Source organism: Pleurodeles waltl, chromosome 3_1, assembly GCF_031143425.1.
Source record: "Pleurodeles waltl isolate 20211129_DDA chromosome 3_1, aPleWal1.hap1.20221129, whole genome shotgun sequence".
NCBI classification, from domain to species: domain Eukaryota; kingdom Metazoa; phylum Chordata; class Amphibia; order Caudata; family Salamandridae; genus Pleurodeles; species Pleurodeles waltl.
The window spans coordinates 1,189,803,251-1,189,823,764 of NC_090440.1; positions in this window are offsets into that span (position 1 = coordinate 1,189,803,251).

A 20,514-nucleotide genomic window follows, 5' to 3' on the forward strand; every position below is an offset into this window, starting at 1 on the left:
CACACCAATGCAGACACTAACATCTAGCCAAACACTAATGCAGCCACTGACACATCCATGTACACAAAGATACAGACACTGACATGCCCAACCAAAAACTAATGCAACTACTAACAACCCAGACACATACTGATACATACACTGACATGCCCAACCAAACACTAATGCAGTGACTCACACACCAGGCACACTCTAGTAAAGCCACTTACACACCCAGGCACTCACTGATACAGACACTGACACAGCCAGGCACACACTCATACACCCACTGGCACACCCACACAACAATAGAGCCACTGACCCACCCAGGCACACGCCGAAATACCCCCTGACACACCCATGCACACAACGATACAGGCCCTGACACACCCAGACAAACACTAATACAGCCAGGGACATACCCATGCACACACTGAGGTACACACTGACATGCCAAACCAAACACTAAACATGCTGCTACGAACACACCGAGGCACACACTGATGCAGACACTGACACACCCAGGAACACACACTAATACAGACACTGACGCACACAAGCACACACTGATACAGCCACTGACACACCCAGGCAGACACAAATACAGACATGGACACATCCGGGCACACACTGATAAAGCCACTGACACAGGCAGGCACACTTCAGTACAGTCACTGACACACCCAGGCACACACTGATACAGACACTGACATGTCCAACCAAACACTAATGCAGCTACTAACACACCCAGTCACCCTCTGATGCAGACACTGACTCAGCCAGGAACACACTGATACAGGCACAAAAACACCAAGGCACTCACCAATACAGGCACTGAAACACGCAGACACACACTCATACACCCGAAGACACACCCAGGCAGTGCTTAATTTGTAAATAAAAAGGTGCCAGTGCCCAAAGCTCTCCCCTTAAACACGTGGCTGCTGAAATTGAATGTGTGACCACAGAATACTGAGGAGGCGTAATCCCAAAGCCATCTTGGGCCTCTTCAATCCATATAAAGTCACTCCCTGACGCTTTAGATCACTCTTGCAGCTTTCTAATTTCTCCCTTTGTGACGCTTTTTCGTTTTTTCTTACCTCCGTCTTTCCCATATTTGTCTTTTGCTCGCAGCAAATACTTGAGGCCCCGGCCCTCAAAAATAAGTGCCGGTGCTCCGCACCGGAAACAACGAGCACAAATTAAGCACTGCACCCAGGCACACACCAATGCACATACTGAAACACCCAACCACCAGTGCAGCTACTAACATACCCAGGCACACATTGATAAGGCCACTGACACTCCCGTATACACACCAGTTTAGACATTGACACACAGAGGCACACACCTATACAGGCACTGACACATCCAGGCACACACCAATAAAGCACTGATGCAGCCAGGCACACCCTCATACAACCCTGACGCACCCAGGCACACACAGATGTAGACACTGACAGATCCAGCCAAACACTAATGCAGCCAGTGACACACTCAGGCACACACTGCTTCAGACACTGACACTCCCATCCCTAATGCAGCTACTAACACACCCAGGCACACATTGATACAGACACTGACACACCCAACCAAACACTAATGCAGCTACCAACACTCCCAGTCACAGTGATACAGCCACTGACACACACAGACGCACCCCAACCCAGACACTGACACACCCTGGTGCACACTGATATAGCCACTGACACCTCCAAGCACACACTCATAAACCCACTGACACTCCCAGGCTCACACCGATACACCCACTGACAAGCCGAGGCACACACTAACAGAGATACAGACGCACCCAGGCACACACTGATACAGTCACTGACATAGCCAGGTACACTGATATACCAACTGACATGCCCAGGCACACACCGATACAGGTTATGAAACACCCAGCCAAACACTAATGCACCCAGTTGACACACTCAGGCACACAGTGATGCAGACAGTGACTTACCCAGGCAAACCCTAATGCAGCCACTGATACACTCAGGTACATACTAATACAGGTAGCGACATGCCCCCCCAAACATTATCACAGATACTAACACACCCAGACACCCACTGATACAGCCACTGACACACCCAGGCACACAGCAATACAAACACTGACTCACCAAGGCACACACTGATAAACCCACTGACATACCCAGGCACACACCGATACACCCAGGCACACAACAATACTTACACACCCAACCAAACACTATGGTAGTTACTAACACACCCAGGCACACACTGATACAAAGACTGACACACCCAAGCACACACCAATATGCACACTGGCACACCCAGGCACACATTAATTCAGCTACTAACAACCCCAGGCACGCATCGATGGAGACGCTGAAGCACCCAGCCAAACATTAATGCAGCTACTAACAAACACAGGCTCCCACTGATACAGCCACTGAAACACCCAGGCACACAATATACAGACCCTGGCAAACCCAAGCACATACCAACCCAGCCAGTGACACACCCAGGATCACACCAATACAGGCACTGACACACCCAGGCACACACTCATACATCCATTGGCACACCCAGGCACATGCTAATGCAGACACTAACACACCCATCCAAACACTAATGCAGACACTGACACATCCAGGCATACACGGACATAGACTCTGAGATGCCCAACCAAACACTAACATAGCTACTAACACACCCAGGCACACACTGATACAGAAACCGGCACGCCCAACCAAACACTAATGCAGCTACTAAGCCACCAAGGCATACACTAATACAGACACTGATGTACCCAGGTACACAATGATACAGGCACTGACCCACCCAGGCACAGACCGAAACACCCGGTGACACATCACGGCACATAACGATACAGGTCCAGACTCACTCAGACAAACACTAATACAGCCAGTGACACACACAGGCACACACTAAATCAAACACTGACTCACCCAGGCACAAGCTTATAAACCCACTGACACACGCAGACAGACACCAATGCAGAAACTAACAGAACCAGACACACACCAATACACCCAATAACACACATAGGCACACAACAATACAGACACTGACACACACAACCAAATATGAATGCAGCTACCAACACACCCAGCCACACACTAATACAGACACGCTGAACCAAACACTAATGCAGTTTCTAACACACTCAGGCACACACCGATACAGACACTGACGCACCCAGGAACGCACTGATGCAGATATTGACACACCCAACCAAACATTAATGCAGCTACCAACACACCTAGGCACACACCGATACAGACATTGACACACCGAGGCACACACTAATACAGGCACTGAAACAAGCATGCACGCACTCATACACCCACTGACACACCCAGGCACACACCGATGCAGACACTGAAACAGCCAGGTACACACCAATACAGACATTGACACACCCAGGCACGCACTAAAACAGGCACTGAAACTCACAGACACGCACTCATACACCCATTGGCACACCCAGGCACACACCGATGCAGTCACTGAAACACCCAGCCAAACACTAATGCAGCTACCAACACACCTAGGCACACACCGATACAGACATTGAGACAGTCAGGCACACACTGATACAGACATTGACACACCCAGGCACGCACTAATTCAGGCACTGAAACACACAGGCACGCACTCATAAACCCATTGGCACACCCAGGGCCACACCGATGCAGTCACTGAAACACCCAGCCAAACACTAATGCAGCTACTAACACACCCAGGAACACATTGATACAGGCACTAACACACCTGGCCACACATTAATACAGGCATTGACACAGCCAGCCACACATATACACCCACTGACACACCCAGGCACACACTGATACATACACTGACACACCGAGGCAAACACTGATACACGCACTGAATTTGAATTCGTGAATTTGTGCTGATCACACAATCACAATGGAAACAATTGAGTACTTATAGTCCCGCCTTACTTTTCAGACCTGTGGAGGTTATAAAACATTATAAAAAATATATTTATTTAAGAAAAGATTTCACAATTTAAAAAAATCAATTGAATAAGAAAATGAAATAGGAGTACACTTTGTACTATAAAAAAGCCTACAAACATTCTAAATGAACCATAGATTGGTAATACATTAAAATGAGGAAAAAGTAATCCAAAAACTTTCAATGAAAAAACCAAAGGTTCCTGGGATGTTATAGTTATGAAAATTAAATTAAAAAACTTTGGAAATCCACTGAATTAAACAAAGGTTACAGGTACATTAGAGTTAGGAAATAGAATTAAAAAATCTTTGAAATTCACTGTAAAAAAAGGTTATAGTGATGTTATAGTTAAGTTGTCATTTTACCCATACAAAATGATAGAAATTCCACAGTTTACCACAGCTAAATATAACTTATGTCCCCTCCATGCACTGTTCATGAGTTCACGTTTTACATCACTCATGGTTAGTGACATTACTGGTAACATCAACTACAATTTGAATGTCTTAAAACTAAGAAGATGGCACAGGTGAAACTTACACCAGATAACTCATTATAAGCTTAACAACTACTATCCTCATTTATCTCATGAGAGATATTTCTGAGCAGAAAGTGGTGTGCACTATGAACAGCTACAGTAAACACTAATCACCAAAATAAAAATGGTACATTTGTAGGATAGTGTGTGGCCAACCACAATAACACATTTTTTTAACGTGGAAGGATCTTGTACTTCAGATCTGAGTTTTACATGAACCACTATAACATACAATTGCTACAGTTGTGTTACCGGATACATCAATACATAATAAACCACTTATAAAATTATTCTTTAAGCTGGAGAAAAGTCTCAGCAGACAAGTCACTCCGTTGAAAATTCTAATATAGTGAACCATCAATGTGAGCAAAGGTTATAGTTAATAGAACAATTTATTTCAATCACCTACTACACTAAATTATCACAAAGGAAAGAGATGTAACATAGTGTATTAACAAGCAGAGGTAAATTAGCGAATCAGTGTGTAGTGAAGTACCATTAACAACTTAGACCCTGATTTAGATCTCTGTGAACGGAATAATCCATCACAAACGTGATGGACATTCTGTTTGAGGTATTAGGATGCCCATAGAATATAATGGGATCATAATACGGCGGACGGGATATCTGACACATATGTGATAGAGTATTTACCTCCGCCGAGATCTAAATCAGACCCCTAGACTGTCTCACTGCACTACCACACACATATACCAGCAGGGGCTATGTCTCAGGATACAGAGTATTATATTAAAGAATGCTACACTCACTTTAAATACAGATCATAGTTCTGATGATATATGTTACAAATAGTATAACTGTTCAGTAGCATGAAATGAATAGGAATTTAACTTATTCATCAGGATAGTATATATCTTTAAGTCTCAAAACATTTACGAAACACATTCATTCAGTGAATGGTCATCAGTGATGTCATTTGAGATGTCATCAGTGATGTCACTGACCATGTCATGAGTGATGCAATATACAAGGTCATAAGCAGTGCATGGCAGGGGCATAAGTTATAATTAGCTTTGTTAACTATAACTGATGAATTTCTATGGTAAAATGTCAACCTAACTATAACGTTGCTGTGACATTTGTTGTTTTCTAGAGAATATATATATTTGGTGCGAGTGGGGCACACGGGGTCCCGTCCTGGGCCTATTTATGCCCCAGCGACTGTCATCTCCCCGGGGCTTTAATTGAATAGAATGCTGGCCAGCTGCGCAACCCCTGCACCCAGGGCATCACCACCTACTTGGGGCAAAATGCCTTAATTATAATAGGGGTGATCCTGTGGACCCCCACATGCCCCGGGGACTGAAAGAAAATGATGATGGGGTCCGTTGCAGACACCCAGCCCCAGGGACCACCACCTCCAAGGGCCAAGTCAGTGCAATAAAGGGGGGGGGGCATGTGGTCCCCATTGCCTCGGAGACCACTACCTCCTCAGGGTTGAAATAAAATGATGTGTGGGGTCCATTGCGGACCCCCAGACCAGGGGACCACTGTGAGAAAGCAGTCTCTTTCTAGCATGGTTACCCCCATTTTTGGCCTGTTTGTCAGTGTGTTTGACTGTGTCACTGGTAACCTGCTAGCCAGGACCCCAGTGTTTATAGTGTTTGGCCTGCTTGTCAGTATGTTTCTCTGTTTTTGTCAGTATGCTTGACTGTGTCACTGGAATCCTGCTAACCAGGACCCCAATGCTTATGCTCTCTCTTTTCCCAAATTTGTCACTACATACTGTTAACGCAGTATTACATCCCAAATTGGCATACTGGTGCCCCCTTATAAGTATCTAGTATATGGTACTTAGGTACCCAGGGCATTGGGGTTCTAGGTAATCCCTAGAGGCTGCAGCAATACTTTTGACAACCATGGGGAGCCCATGCAAGGGCTTCTACAGGACTGCCATTGCAGCCTGTGTGAAATGGTTCATGCACCATCTCACAGCCATTTACACTGCACCAGGTCACTTACAAGTCACCTATATGTCAGGCCTTCCAACCCTGAAGGATGGGTGCATAGTACCTGTGTGTGTGGGCACCCCTGCACTAGCAGTGGTGCCCCTACATCATCCAGGGCCATTTTCCCAGACTTCATGAGTGCAGGAATGCTATTTTACGCTTGCACAGGACATAGGCCAAAACCTATGTCCAGATTCACAATGGTAACTTCGAATATGGCCATGTAAGGAGTCTAACAACTGGGAATTGGACCCCAATACTGATTCTAGTATTGGTTGCAGTCCCATGCACTGTGGGGGCTCCACAGTGGACCCCCAGTACTGCCATACCATCCTTATGAGGTTTTACAGGGAGCCCCAGTTGCTGCCACCTCACAGACGGGTTTTTGCCCTCCTGTTGCTTGAGCAGCTCATACCCAGGGAGGCAGAAAAAAGGATTTCCTTTGTGAGAGGAGTGTTACACCCTCTTCCTTTGGAAATAGGTGTTACAGGTATGGGAGGGGTAGCCTCCCAGAGCCTCTGGAAATGCTTTGTAGGGCACAGATGGTACCCTCCTTGCATGATCCAGTCTACACTGGTTCAGGGACCCCTAGTCCCTGCTCTGGCATGAAACTGGACAAAGGAAAGGGGAGTGACCACTCCCCTGTCCATCGCCATCCCAGGGGTTGTGCCAGAGCTCCCCCAGAGTATCCCTGGGTTTTGCCATATTGGATTCCAAGGTGGTGGGGCACTCTGAGAGCATCAGAGTGGCCAGTGCCAGCAGGTGACGTCAGAACCCTCCCCGGATAGGTGTTTTCCTGTGTAGCTGACCAATCTCCCCTTCAGGGCTATTTAGGGTCTCTCTCCTGGGTGTAACGTCAGTTTCAAATTGTAAGACTCCAGCAGGATTCCTCTGCATCATTTACTTCATCTTCTACCAAAGGAACCACAGCTGAACCCTCCAGGAACTCTACAAAATGCAACAAAGAAGCAAAGATGACTTCTGCAACATTGTATCTTCAGCTCCTGCCACCAACTGCAACTGTTTCCAGGTCGTGCACCCTCCGAGGACTGCCTGTCTTCAGCCTGCACCAGGAGAACCAAAGGAATCTCCTGTGGAGTGATGGAGTCACTTCTCTGCTTCAGCAGGCACCTCTCTGCAGTGACGACCAGTGGCATGGGTCCCCTCTCCAGATGACAAGCATGAATCCAGAAACACGAGTGGTAGACTAAAGTGACCCGACAGTCCCAAGGTCCAGCTGTCCAACTTTGGTGGATGTAAGGGCCTGCCTTCCGATGCAAGACAGTACCCTCATGCACTGCATGACTTGCAGTCACCAAGGATTGTGTGCGACCTTCCACAAAGTTCTTCATGCAAACCACAGCTTAGGCCCACAGCACTCCATCCTGTGACGCACAGATTCCTCAGTGGTTCTCTGGCAGCATGGGATCCCTTTGTGTTGTGCTACATGGTCCTCCATTTGCACATCCTTTCTCCCCATGCTGTGGGACTCCTGTGTGCGCTGCCTGGTCTTCTGAGGGCTCTCTGAGTTGCTGAGAGCCCTCTCTGCCTCCCCTTCCGGGGTAGAGGCCACCAGGTCCCTCCTGGTCCCGGGTAGTGGCATTTTTCACTAACCGCAAACTTTGAGTCTGCCAAGGTTTGTTGGCAGAATCCAGGCACGCAAAGCAGACTGCAATCATCCATCCAGGGTAGGACATCTTCTGCACCAAACAGGAACCTGCATCTGTCTTCTTGGGTGCATAACTGACTTGTCATCTCAATTGTGGTCCTTCTTTTGCACCTTCATCTGGGTTCGCAGGGGCTTCTGTTCTCCCTGGACTCCTCAATGCTTCTTCGACTTGGTCCCCTTCTTCCACAGGTCTTCAGGTCCAGGAATCCATATTTGGTGTCTTGCAGTCTCTTCTGGATCTTGCACTATCTTCTACCACAACTTATAGTGTGTTTTAGGAAACTTGCTGTGTTTTACTCCTGCTTTCCTGGGCTCTGGGGTGGGTTATTTTACTTACCTTTGGTGTTTTCTTATACTTCCAGCACCCCTCTACACACTATACTTGCCTAGGTGGGAAACCAAATTTCACATTCCACTATTTTAGTATCTGGTTTGTGTTCCCCCTAGGCTCATTGCATACTATGGTGATTTTTGCTATTTGCACTATTTTCTGACTGTTTACTTACCTGTTTTTGGTTACTAGTGTATATATTGTATAATTTACTTACCTCATAGGGGTGTATAGTCTCAAGGCATTGTCTTTCATGTGTGTGAGTTCTGTGTGACTACAGTGGTATTACAAGAGCTTTGAATGTCTTCTAGTTCAGCTTTGGCTGCTCAGCTACAGCTACCCCTAGACAGCCTGGATTCTAGACACTGATTACATTTCACTAATAAGGGATAACTGGCCCTGGTATAAGGTGTAAGTACCTTAGATACCCACTACAGACCAGTCCAGCCTCCTACACAGTGGTATTGCAAGAGCTTTGCATGTCTCCTAGATCAGCCTTGGATGCTCAGCTACAGCTACCCCTAGACAGCCTGGTTTCTAGACACTGACTACATTTCATTAATAAGGGATAACTGGACCTGGTCTAAGGTGTAAGTACCTTTAGTAACCACTACAAACCAGGCCAGCCTCCTACATTTGTGGCAGTGCTGGGATAAGTACTTGCAATTGCCTTATCACTCTGTCACCAGTGCTTTCCACAGGAAAGTGGATTCTAGACCTAGAGCTATACAAAAGTATACCTAGTACAGGATCTAGTCTTTTCACCTTTTTACTAAAAAGACTAAGGACCTCATTATGACATTGGCGGTAAATCCCACTTACAGCCACGGTGACAGCCACCAACATACCGCTGCGGTGGAGAGTATCTGTTCCCCATATTATGACACACACACACCAATCCGACAGAACACAGCCACATACAAAAATCCACCAGCACAAAGGTCAGTGCCAAAGTGGCAGTACCAGCACCCATACTGTTCCACTAACAAAACAACACTCACCACATCATGACCCACGAATCACCATGGCGGACATTCAATGGCGGTAACCCATTGGCGGTACATACCGCCGCGCTCAGAATGGACACCCATATACAAAACAACACTACATTGGCTAATACGAAAAAGACACACCTGCCACTCATACACAACCACACCCACCCACCCACAGCACCATAAAACACACACCCACATTACCCACAACCCTTTATGAACAACAATTAGTGCAAGGAGAGTGACACGAACAACACAGAGACAGCTAGACCCACACATCACATACACCCATACATCCCTCATGCACCCCACATCACACACCCCACCTCATTACCCAACACACTCTCACCAACACACACCACACAACACCTGTGCCTCCAATAAAGCACTCCCTTTTCACTGATGAGGAGTTAACGGTCATGGTAGAGGAAATTGTCAGGGTAGAGCCACAGCTGTTTGGACACAGGTACAACAAATATCCAATGCCAGGAAGATGGAGCCATATCTGACTAACCCCATACCAATGCATTGATAGCCCTCCCAGCCCTGCATGTACACCTGTTACTAAAGCATTCACAGCATAGGGAAACTAACAATCCCACAATACATCACCATACACAAACAAAGGTGGCAGGGAAACAGTAACGATAGAGGGGAAGGCAGGGATGTACAATATGTCACAGACATAAAGCATACTACATCACTTACATCCCCACAGGTGCCCCAGCCAATGTCAGCAGAGTGGAGGTGCCATGACTATCCAGTCCCCCAACAGAAGATGTCCCCAGTGATGACAGTAACTCTGGACTTCAGGATCTGGACCAACAACCTGAAGCATCGGGGTCTACTGGACAGTCGGTCACCCCAGCCAACTCACAGTCCTCCATAGAGCCTCCCCCTCAGTATTCAACATCACAGCACCCACCCAGCATACCTACACCTCTGTCCCCAGGACACGTCAATCAGTAGTGTGCCCACCTGTACAGGGACCCCAGTGCACACCTTGCCCCCAAGACAATCAGGGATCTGGGGTCAGTGGCAGTGGGCACAACGTTCAGAGGACACGGGCACAGGCAACAGGGAACTGGGATGACCACTGTGCGCCAGGGAGCGGACACGCCCAGGGAACCGACTCTCCAGGATGCACTCACAGAGATCCTTAGAGCCTACCAACATTCCCAGGTCACGATGGGCCAGATCCTGGACAGCATGCAGGAGAAGAGGCAGCTGAAGAAGGAACAGTATCAGGGGATCATGACTTGCAGACCATCAACACTACCTTGATCTCCACATTAGGGGTGCTGGCAGACATGGCCAACCTCATGAGGGAGGCAACAGCACAGCAGCAGGCCCCTACCACTAGCCAGTCCATTGACCAGTCCTCCCCTTCCACTGCAGCTAGTGAGCAGGAGGCCCCACCACAGGACCCACAGGCCCCTAGCAAACCTCTCCCTGCAGGAGTTGAACCACCCCACAAACAGTCCCTGCCACCCAGACAGAAGCCAGAGACACTTGCCAAGACCACCGCCAGGAAATGAGACTCTCCTGATTGTCCCCCTTGTGTCCCACACTGTCATCTGGTGCACTTTGAACTGGCTTTGCTCCCCTTCCTATGGCCCCTTAGACACTGGATCTGTTCTACAAACAGACTGGAACAATACCATGGACATTCCTCCACCATCACCCCATTCCATTGCACTTTTCTCTCAATACAATAAACGCCTTTGAACACAACTTGACTACTAGTAATTTATGTGTTGAAAATGTGCATTTATGGAAACAGTCACATCTAGTGCAAAGGATCTGAACACTGTGAGAGCATATAAATAATGACCTGTAGCTGTCTGAAATCATCACATCAGTACACAGTTGTTACCTCACCAACATCTGTAATATGACAAGCCATAGGTGACAGTAAGTTGAGATTCAAAGGAAGTTAATGCCATCATGCTACAGCCATACAAAAAAACATCAATAGTCAGAGGAATGGTCAGTTGCACTGTCTCACCTGTGTGCCATTGGAAGTATTGACGTATAACTGATGTTCGGTTGTCCTCATATTTATCCTCTGTCTCCTCATCCTCACTGTCCTCAGGGTCCACTGCAGCCACAGGGGCATCTCCAGTCTCCTCCTCCTGCAGAAAAGGTACATGCCATTTGAGGGCCAGGTTGTGCAACATGCAGCATGCCACTACTATCTGCCAGACCTTCGTGGGTGAGTAGCACAGAAATCCACTTGTCAGATGGAGGAACCTGAACCTGGCCTTCAGGAGCCCGAATGTCCTCTCGATAATTCTTCTGGTTTGTCCATGTGCCTCATTATAACATTCCTCAGCCCCTGCCCTGGCATTCCTCACAGGAGTCAGCAGCCACAATAGGTTTGGGTAGCTAAAGTCACCTGCAAGTATTGAGGGACAACATTTAGCCTTACACAATCCGATGGGGATGGCACCTGAAGGGATACACTAACATACAGTGGGTGGGGCCCTGGCTCACCTATAAGCTACACCCTGTGCCTCTCAAGTTGGGCTATCACGTTTGGGATGCTGCTATTCCTCAGGACAAAGGCGTTATGCACCGCCCCAGGATACTTGGCAGTGGCTTGGGAGATGTACTGGTCTGCTAGGCACACCATGTGCACATTCAGTGAGTGGAAACTCTTACGATTACTGAACACCTGTTCATTCTGGCGGGCGGTACAAATGCTACATGTGTCCAGTCAATCGAGCCAACAATATTGGGGATATGTCCATTGCTTGGAATCCGGCTTTCAAAGTAGCCAAATCTTCCACTTGGGGAAAAGCTATGTAGCTGCACATGTGCTTCATCAGGACAGACAAAACTCTTGTCAGCACACTCCCCATGCACCTGCACCCAAGTCCAGCAGACATTCACCTCCAACAGTCACTCCCTAAACCCCCACACTCATCTCTCCTCCCTCATCCCGCCCAACTTAAGAAGCTTTTCCATGCCCAACTTGACCTCTTCCCTCCCCCTCTCCCCCTCTCCCTCGTCCTGCCCGTAAAAGAACAGGGTCCCAATGACCCAGCACATCAGCCAAAAAAGGTCCACACGGAAAGTAGAGACACCTCCTAGTCTGAAGGATCCCACTCCACCAGTGAGGAAGGATAAGGATCCCACACCTCCTGCCATGAAAGGGAAGAAGCCCTCAACTCCTTCCATGAAGGGGAAGGAGCCGGTACCTCCTGCCATGAAGGGGAAGAAGCCCTTGACTCCTGTCAGGAAGGCTAAGGAGCCCGCACATCCTGCCATGAAGGGGAAGAAGCCCTCAACCCCTGCCAGGAAGGCTAAGGATCCCACTCCTCCTGCCATGAAGGGAAAGAAGCCCTCCACTCCAGCAGAGGCTGTCAGGGTGACACCACCACCACCAGTGGCCACGGAGCCCTAAATGCCAGCTGAGGAAATGCAACCTACTCCTCCTGCAGAGGCTGCCCAGGAGGCACCTTCTCCTGCTGAGACAGGGCAGCCCTCACCTCCAGCAGAGGTTGCACAGGAAGCACCTTCACCTGTTGACACAGTGCAAGACTCACCTCCAGACAAAGTAGAGCCCTCACCGCCAGCGGAGGGCATGTAGGCCACCCTCCAAGGACTGCTGTACAAGGGGCCCCCTCCAGAAGCAGTGGGCAAGCCACCCACCTGAGAGACTGTGGCCTTGCACTCCCCAGCAGAGAGAAGTGGACATGGAACCTCCTCCATAAGCAATGGGAAAGTCACCCACCAGAAAGATTGTGGCCTTGCACTCCCCAGCATAGAGAAGTGGGCATGGAGCCCTCTCCAGAAGCAGTGGGCAAGTCACCCACTCCAGAAACTGCGGCCTTGCACTCCTCAACAGAGAGAAATGGGAATGGAGCCCCCTCCAGAACCAGTGGGCAAGTCACTCACCTGAAATACTGTTGCCTTACACTCCCCAGTAGAGAGAACTGGGATGGAGCCTCCTCCAGAAGCAGTGGGCAAGTCACCAACCTGAGAGACTGTGACCTTGCACTCCCCAGCAGAGAGAAATGGGCATAGAGCTCCCTCCAGAACCAATGAGCTTGTTCCCGTATTCGGCTGAGGTGTCCCCCACCCACCATCCCCCTGAGGTGCCTGCCCACTTGCAAACTGATGCCCCTGCAGAGTTCTATCCAGATGAAGTCAAGATTCGAGTTGGGCCTTTGACAGTGCCCTGTGGCCATGTGGGCCCTTAGTACTTTGGACTGGGCATTGGCCCTTTGTGTACCTTTGTACATATCTGTTTTTCATACAATGGTTCTTTTGCTAGCTGTTCACAATCATACATTCTCATTACTGCATTCTTATTGTCCTTGCATTATTATGCAGTGTGTTGTGTGCCAATATTTTATGTCTGCAGCTGGTTGTGTGTATGGTGTGTGTGTGTCGGGTGTGTAATCTGCATGTGTGTGTCACTCTCCTTCTCCTCCCTCCCTCCCTTGTGTGCTGGGGGCTGTACTCACCATCGTCATCTTTGTTGGTGTTCCAGGTGGAGCATGGCGTAGATGAGCATCAGGAAGACTTGCAGTTCCAGTTCCATGCCGGCGTTGTTCTTCCCTGTGTCTCCGATGGTGAGTCTTTGGTTTTCTGTGATGTGTTTCCACCAGGCTTTTGTTGGTGTTGGTACCACCCCAGAAATCATAGTGTTTCCTGGGTCACAATATGGTGGGTGGTACATTGTCTTCCAACTGGCTGTTGATGGCTACCTCTGTGGTCTGTGGTGTTAACACCCTGGCAATTGGTTTGGTACATTGGCGGTCTATGAGAGTTCTCACCGCCATGGTCAAACTTTGATGGTAATTATCACCAGCCTGTTGGCAGTATTACCACCACTCTATCACTTACTTCCAATGTCATAATGCGGGCCTAAGAGTCAGGTAATGTAGGTCTTTTCCTTTCCTTTCACTTTACTCTAACTTAGTACACTATGGGGGTCATTACAACCCTGGCAGACGGCGGTAATTTGGGGAAAGGTACTGCCAACAGGCTGGTGGTACTTTTTTCCAAATTATGATATTGGCGGTTTGGCTCAAGCCAAACTGCCAATGTACCACTCCGTCCGCCAGAGTGGTATCAGCCGCCGGGCTGGAGACTTCGGTCTCTAACCAGGCAGCTGTCACAATCCCACCCTCGGCATTATGACCCACCTACCGCCATGGTTTTCATGACAAATCTACCGACCCAAAAACCATGGCAGTAGGCACTATCAGTGCCAGGGAATTCCATCCCTGGCACTGATGGGGGTCTCCCCGCCCCCTTAGAGTTCTCGTACTCCCTCTCCAGACCCCCGACATACAAACACACACGTGCGCACATATACACGCTCATGCACACACACATACCCACATACACCCACCCACGCACGCATACATACATACATACCCACACCCTGTAACACACACTAATATACATTGTAGCACACACGCATTCACAACACACAAATACATGTACACTCACATTCATTCATTCATTCACACATTCCATGTGACTCACACCCGGAGGCACGCATACAAAAACAGACACACACACCCCCACACATAACACCCCCACACACACACCCTCTCCTGTCGGGGTACCCGACTTACCTGCTTGCAGGGGGTCCTCTGGCAGGAGACGGGACGTGGCGCTGTTGCCAGCAGAAGCATCCACCAGCAAAACACCGCCAGGCTGTATCATGGCTCATGATATGGTAGGTGCTGTTTTTCTGGCATTGCGCTGCTACTGGCCTTACCACCGTCCGCCGCCATGACGTCGACGGAATACCGCCAGCCTTCTAGCGGTATTCCGTCTACAGTCATAATGTGGTTGGCGGCTGGTAGCCAGAGCGAAGGTATGATGGCCGCCATCCCCGTGGCGGTAGGAGGCATTTACCGCCAATGTCATAATGCGGCCCCATCTCTTCCTCTGAGGCCACCCCCGGAGTCATGGGAACTCCCTGTGAGAACCTGACTTTCAAAGATCGAAGGGGGCTTTGCTCAGAGAGAAACTTAGAGGTTTGGAAGAACCCTAATAAGAATTTCCTGTTAAGTCTTCTTCTCCAGGATGACTAGGAGCAGTTTGGGAGCCAGGAGGAGGAGAGGGAGGGGAATTCTAACCCCATGTCACTAGGGTTACCAAAGCTAGGTAAAGATCTAGCTCTGCACATTCCCATGTCACCTCAGTTTCTGAGGGGTCCCAGACATCCGCTCCAGGTGATGACTCCATAGATAGAGAGCTCAGAAAACTGAGATTGGAAGAGGCCAGGCTGAGGCTGCAGCAGCAACAGCTGGCCCTAGATAGAGAGGCCTTAGCTGTGGAAAGGGAAAGGTGGGGGCTGGGGTTAGTTCCCCATGGTCGTAGCAGCAGTTTCAGGAATTATGGGGTGAGGGAGGGCACCATTGATTCTAGAAACGTCCATAAAATTGTTCCCCCATACAAGGGGGGAATTACATCCAAATGTGGTTTGCTGCACTTGAGAGGGCCTGTAAAGTTCAGAGGGTCCCTCAAAGGCAGTGGCCTGCTATTCACTGGTTGTCCTTCTATGATCAAGGGAGGGACAGACTCCTCACTGTCAGAAAGATGGATTCAGACAATTATGACATTCTTAAACATGCACTCATAGATGTTTTTGGGCTCACCACAGAGCAATACAGAATCAAGTATAGGGAAACCAAGAAATAATCCTCACAGGCTTGGGTTGACTTTGTAGACTGTTCTGTCAAGTCTTTAGAAGGTTGGTTACATGGCAGCAAAGTGTCTGATTATGAGGGTCTATATATTCTGATTTTGAGAGAGCATATTTTGAATAGATGTGTGTGTGTGATTTGTTACACCAATGCTTGTTAGACTCAGATCTGACCTCGCCCCAAGAATTGGCAAAGAAGGCAAACAAATGGGTCAGAACAAGGGTGAGCAGAAAAGCTCATACAGGCGGTGACAAAGAAAAGAAGAAAGATGATGATAAATCTCAGGACAAGCACTGGGACAAACATAAACATAAAGATTCCTCTTCAGGTCCACAACACTCTTCCAGGGGTGGGGATAAAACTTCTTCTTCTTCCTCTTCTACACACAATAAAAAGCATTGGTGCCTAGTGTGCAGGGATAAAGGCCATAGGCCAGGGAATAAGTCCTGTCCAGGTAAAGCCCCTGAGACTACCACCACTTCTACAACCACTTCAACTTCTAGTAACCCTAGTAGAAGTAATAGTAAACTACTGGCAATAGTCAAAGTAAAGGTGTGGTTGGGTTCATGTTTGGGTCCATCATAGAAACTGGGGGAGGTGTAGAAACCCCCAAGACAGTTTCTGTCTCACCTGGTGGCATTGGCCTTGCCACCTTGGCTGCTTGTCCCCTTAACCTGGATAAGTATAAGCAGTCAATTGAAATAAATGGTGTTGCTGCCCAGGCCTACAGGTATAGAGGTGCCAATATCACTTTGGTGACTGAAAACCTGGTGTCACCTGCACAACACCTCCTTGGACAGAAGTACCAGGTTACTGATGTCAACAACTCCACTCAGTCTCTCCCCTTAGCTGTAGTGCAACTTAGTTGGGGTGGTGTTACTGGCCCAAAGCAGGTGGTGATGTCACCTAGCTTGCCTGTAGACTGTCTCCTAGGTAATGACCTCAAGGTCTGAGGTTGGGCTGTGGTAGAGTTTAGGAACCATGCATCCATGCTGGACTGGATATCCCTGAGGAAATGCTTCCACTCATTTCAAGTGAAATGAAAAAGCAATGAAGAGAAGGAGCCCTGAATCCTCAGGATCCTCCTCCCACCACAGGTAAAAAGAGTGTCAAAGTATCCCTTCCCCACCCTACCACTAAGGATACCATCCTGTTGTGGGAGATGCCTCTTCTAGGGTGCAACCTGTACCAAGGGAGTCCACAGCTACCACAGCTTAACTCCCAGAGGTAAAAGTCCCTCTCTGCGAAAACAATGAAACAGATGAGCATAACTGCACTGTTTTGGTCAATTTGGAGCAACCTTCCAGCCCTCCCAGAGAAACATTAGTGCAACACCCCTGCACTACCTCAAAAACATAGGACAGCAACCCTGTCCTTATGTGGAGCCTTTAGGACAGCAGCCCTGCCCTGCTCATACCCAAGAGGGACAGCAACCCTGGCCTTTCTTAGATCCATGGGGCCAAACTGTTGCTCTGCTCTGGCCTTGCTGAGACAGCACCCCTGGCTAGCATTGCAATCCTTGGGACAGCAGCCCTGTCTTGACATAGGATCCCAGGGACAGTCACACTGCCCCACTTTAAAACTTTTTAATCTTGCAAATAGGGAAGCTCAGAATACGCACTTGCACTGTTCTTTAGCTAAAAAGCTCCAAACAGGGTGGCCCACCAGCCCACAGGGAAGGGACCATACAGTGGATAATAAAGGGAGTAACCACTCTATTGCAGATGTACTCTCCACTCTCCACCACTTAGACAATAAAGTCTTAACTGGCCAAGGTTAACCTTATTGTCCTTCGTTTGGGGGGGGGGGTTGTGTGAGAAAAAAGCCTCTTTCTAGCATGGTTACACCCATGTTTGGCCTCCTTGTCAGTGTGTTTGACTGTGTCACTGGGATCCGGCTAGCCAGCACCCCAGTGCTTATGGTTTTTGGCCTGCTTGTCAGTATGTTTCACTGTTTTTGTCAGTATGCTTGACCGTGTCACTGAAGTCCTGCTAACCAGGACCCCAATGCTTATGCTCTCTCATTTCCCAAAGTTGACACTACATACTGGTAACCCAGTTTTTCATCCCAAATTGGCATACTGGTGCCGCCTTCTAAATCCCTGGTATATGGTACTTAGGTACCCAGGGCATTGGGATTCCAGGGAATCCCTATAGGCTGTAGCATTACTTTTGCCACCCATGGGGAGCCCATGCAAAAGCTTCTACAGGACTGCCATTGCAGCCTGTGTGAAATGGTGCATGCACCATTTCACAGCCATTTACACTGCACCAGGTCACTTATAAGTCACCTATATATCAGGCCTTCCAACCCTGAAGGCTGGGTGCAAAGTACCTGTGTGTGAGGGCACCCCTATACTAGTAGAGGTGGCCCCATACCATCCAGGACCATTTTCCTGGACTTCATGAGTGCGGGGATGCCATTTTATGCATGCACTGGGCATACGTCAATACCTATGTCCAGCTTCACAATGATAACTCTGAATATGGCATGTAAGGTATCTAACAACTGGGAACTGTACCCCAAAACTGATCCTAGTATTGGTTGCACAATCTCATGCACTCTGGGGGCTCCACAGTGGACCCCAGTACTGCCATACCAGCCTTGTGAGGTTTTACAGGCAGCCCCAGCTGCTGCCACATCACAGAGAGGTTTCTGCCTTCTAGTTGCTTGAGCAGCTCAAGCCCTGAACAAAGGATTTCCTTTGGAAGAGGGGTGTTACACCCTCTCCCTTTGGAAATAAGTGTTACAGGCATGGGAGGGGTAGCCTCCCAGAGCCACTGGAAATGCTTTGAAGGGTACAGATGGTGGTCTCCATGCATAATCCAGTCTGCACCATTTCAGGGACCTCCAGTCTTTGCTCTTGTGCAAAACTGGACAAAGGGGAGTGACCACTCCCCTGTCCATCGCCACCCCAGGGGTGGTGCCTAAAACTCCGCTAGAGTGTCCCTGAGTTTGCCATCTTGGCTTCCAAGGTGGTGGGGCACTATGGGAGCATCTGAGTGGCCAGTGCCAGCAGGTGAAGTCAGAGCCCTCCACTGATAGGTGTTTACCTGTGTAGCTGCCCAATCCCCGTTTCAGGGCTATTTAGGGCCTCTTTCCTGTGTGTTTCTTCAGATTCAGATTGCAAGACTCCAGCAGGAATCCTCTGCTTTCTTTACTTCATCTCTACTGATGGAACAGCAGCTGAACCCACCAGGAACTCTACAAACTGCAACAAAGAAGCAAAGATGACTTCTGCAACATTGTATCTTCAGCTCCTGCCAGCAACTGCAACTGTTTCCAGGTCGTACATCCTCTGAGGACTGCCTGTCTTCAGCCTGCTCCAGAAGAACCAAAGGAATCTCCTGTGGAGTGATGGAGTCACTTCCCTGCTTCAGCAGACACCTCTCTGCAGCAATGACTGGTGGCGTGGGTCCCCTCACCAGAAGACGTGCTTGGAGACAGCAATACAGGTGGTGGACTAATATGAGCCCGATAGTCCCAAGGACCGCTTGTCCAACTTTGGTAGAGGTAAGGACTTGCGTCCCCATGCAAGACAGTACCCCATGCACTGCGTGACATGCATTTGCCAAGGCTTGTGGGCGACCTTCCATGAAGTTCTTCATACACAGCACAGCTGAGGCCCCCAGCACTCCATCCTGCGACTCACAGCTTCCAGAGTGGTTCTCTGGCGGTGTGGGATCCCTTTGTGTTGTACTGTATGGGCCTCCATTTGCACCTCCTTTGTCCCCTTGCTGTAGGTCTCCTGTGTGCGCTGCCTGGTCTTCTGAAGGTTCTCTGAGTTGCTGAGAGCTCCTCTATTTCAACCTCCTGGGTAGAGGCCACCAGGTCCCTCCTAGTCCTTGGGAGCACCATTTTCTGCTAACAACGAGCTTTGCGTGTGCCAAGGCTTGTTGGCAGTATCCAGCAACTCAAACCAGACTGCAATCATCCATCCGGTGTGGGACATCTTCTGCACCAACCAGGAACCAGCATCTGTCTTCTTGGGTGCATAACTGACTGTCTTCTCACCGGTGGTCCTTCGTTTGCATCTTCATCCGGGTTAACAGGGCTCCTGTTCTCCCTGGGCTCCTCAGTGCTTCTTCGACTTGATCCTCTTCTACCGTAGGTCTGCAGGTCCAGGAATCACTCATTGGTGTCTTGCAGTCTCTTCTGTTTCTTGCATAATCTTCTATCATGACTTCTTATGCATTTCAGGAAACTTACTGTGATTTACTCCTGTTTATCTGGCCTCTGCAGTGGGTTCTATTACTTGCCTTTGGTGTTTTCTAACACTCTCAGTGCCCCTCTACACACTACACTTGCCTAGGTGGGAAACCGACTTTCGCATTCCACTATTATAGTATATGGTCTGTGATCCCCCTAGGCTCATTACGA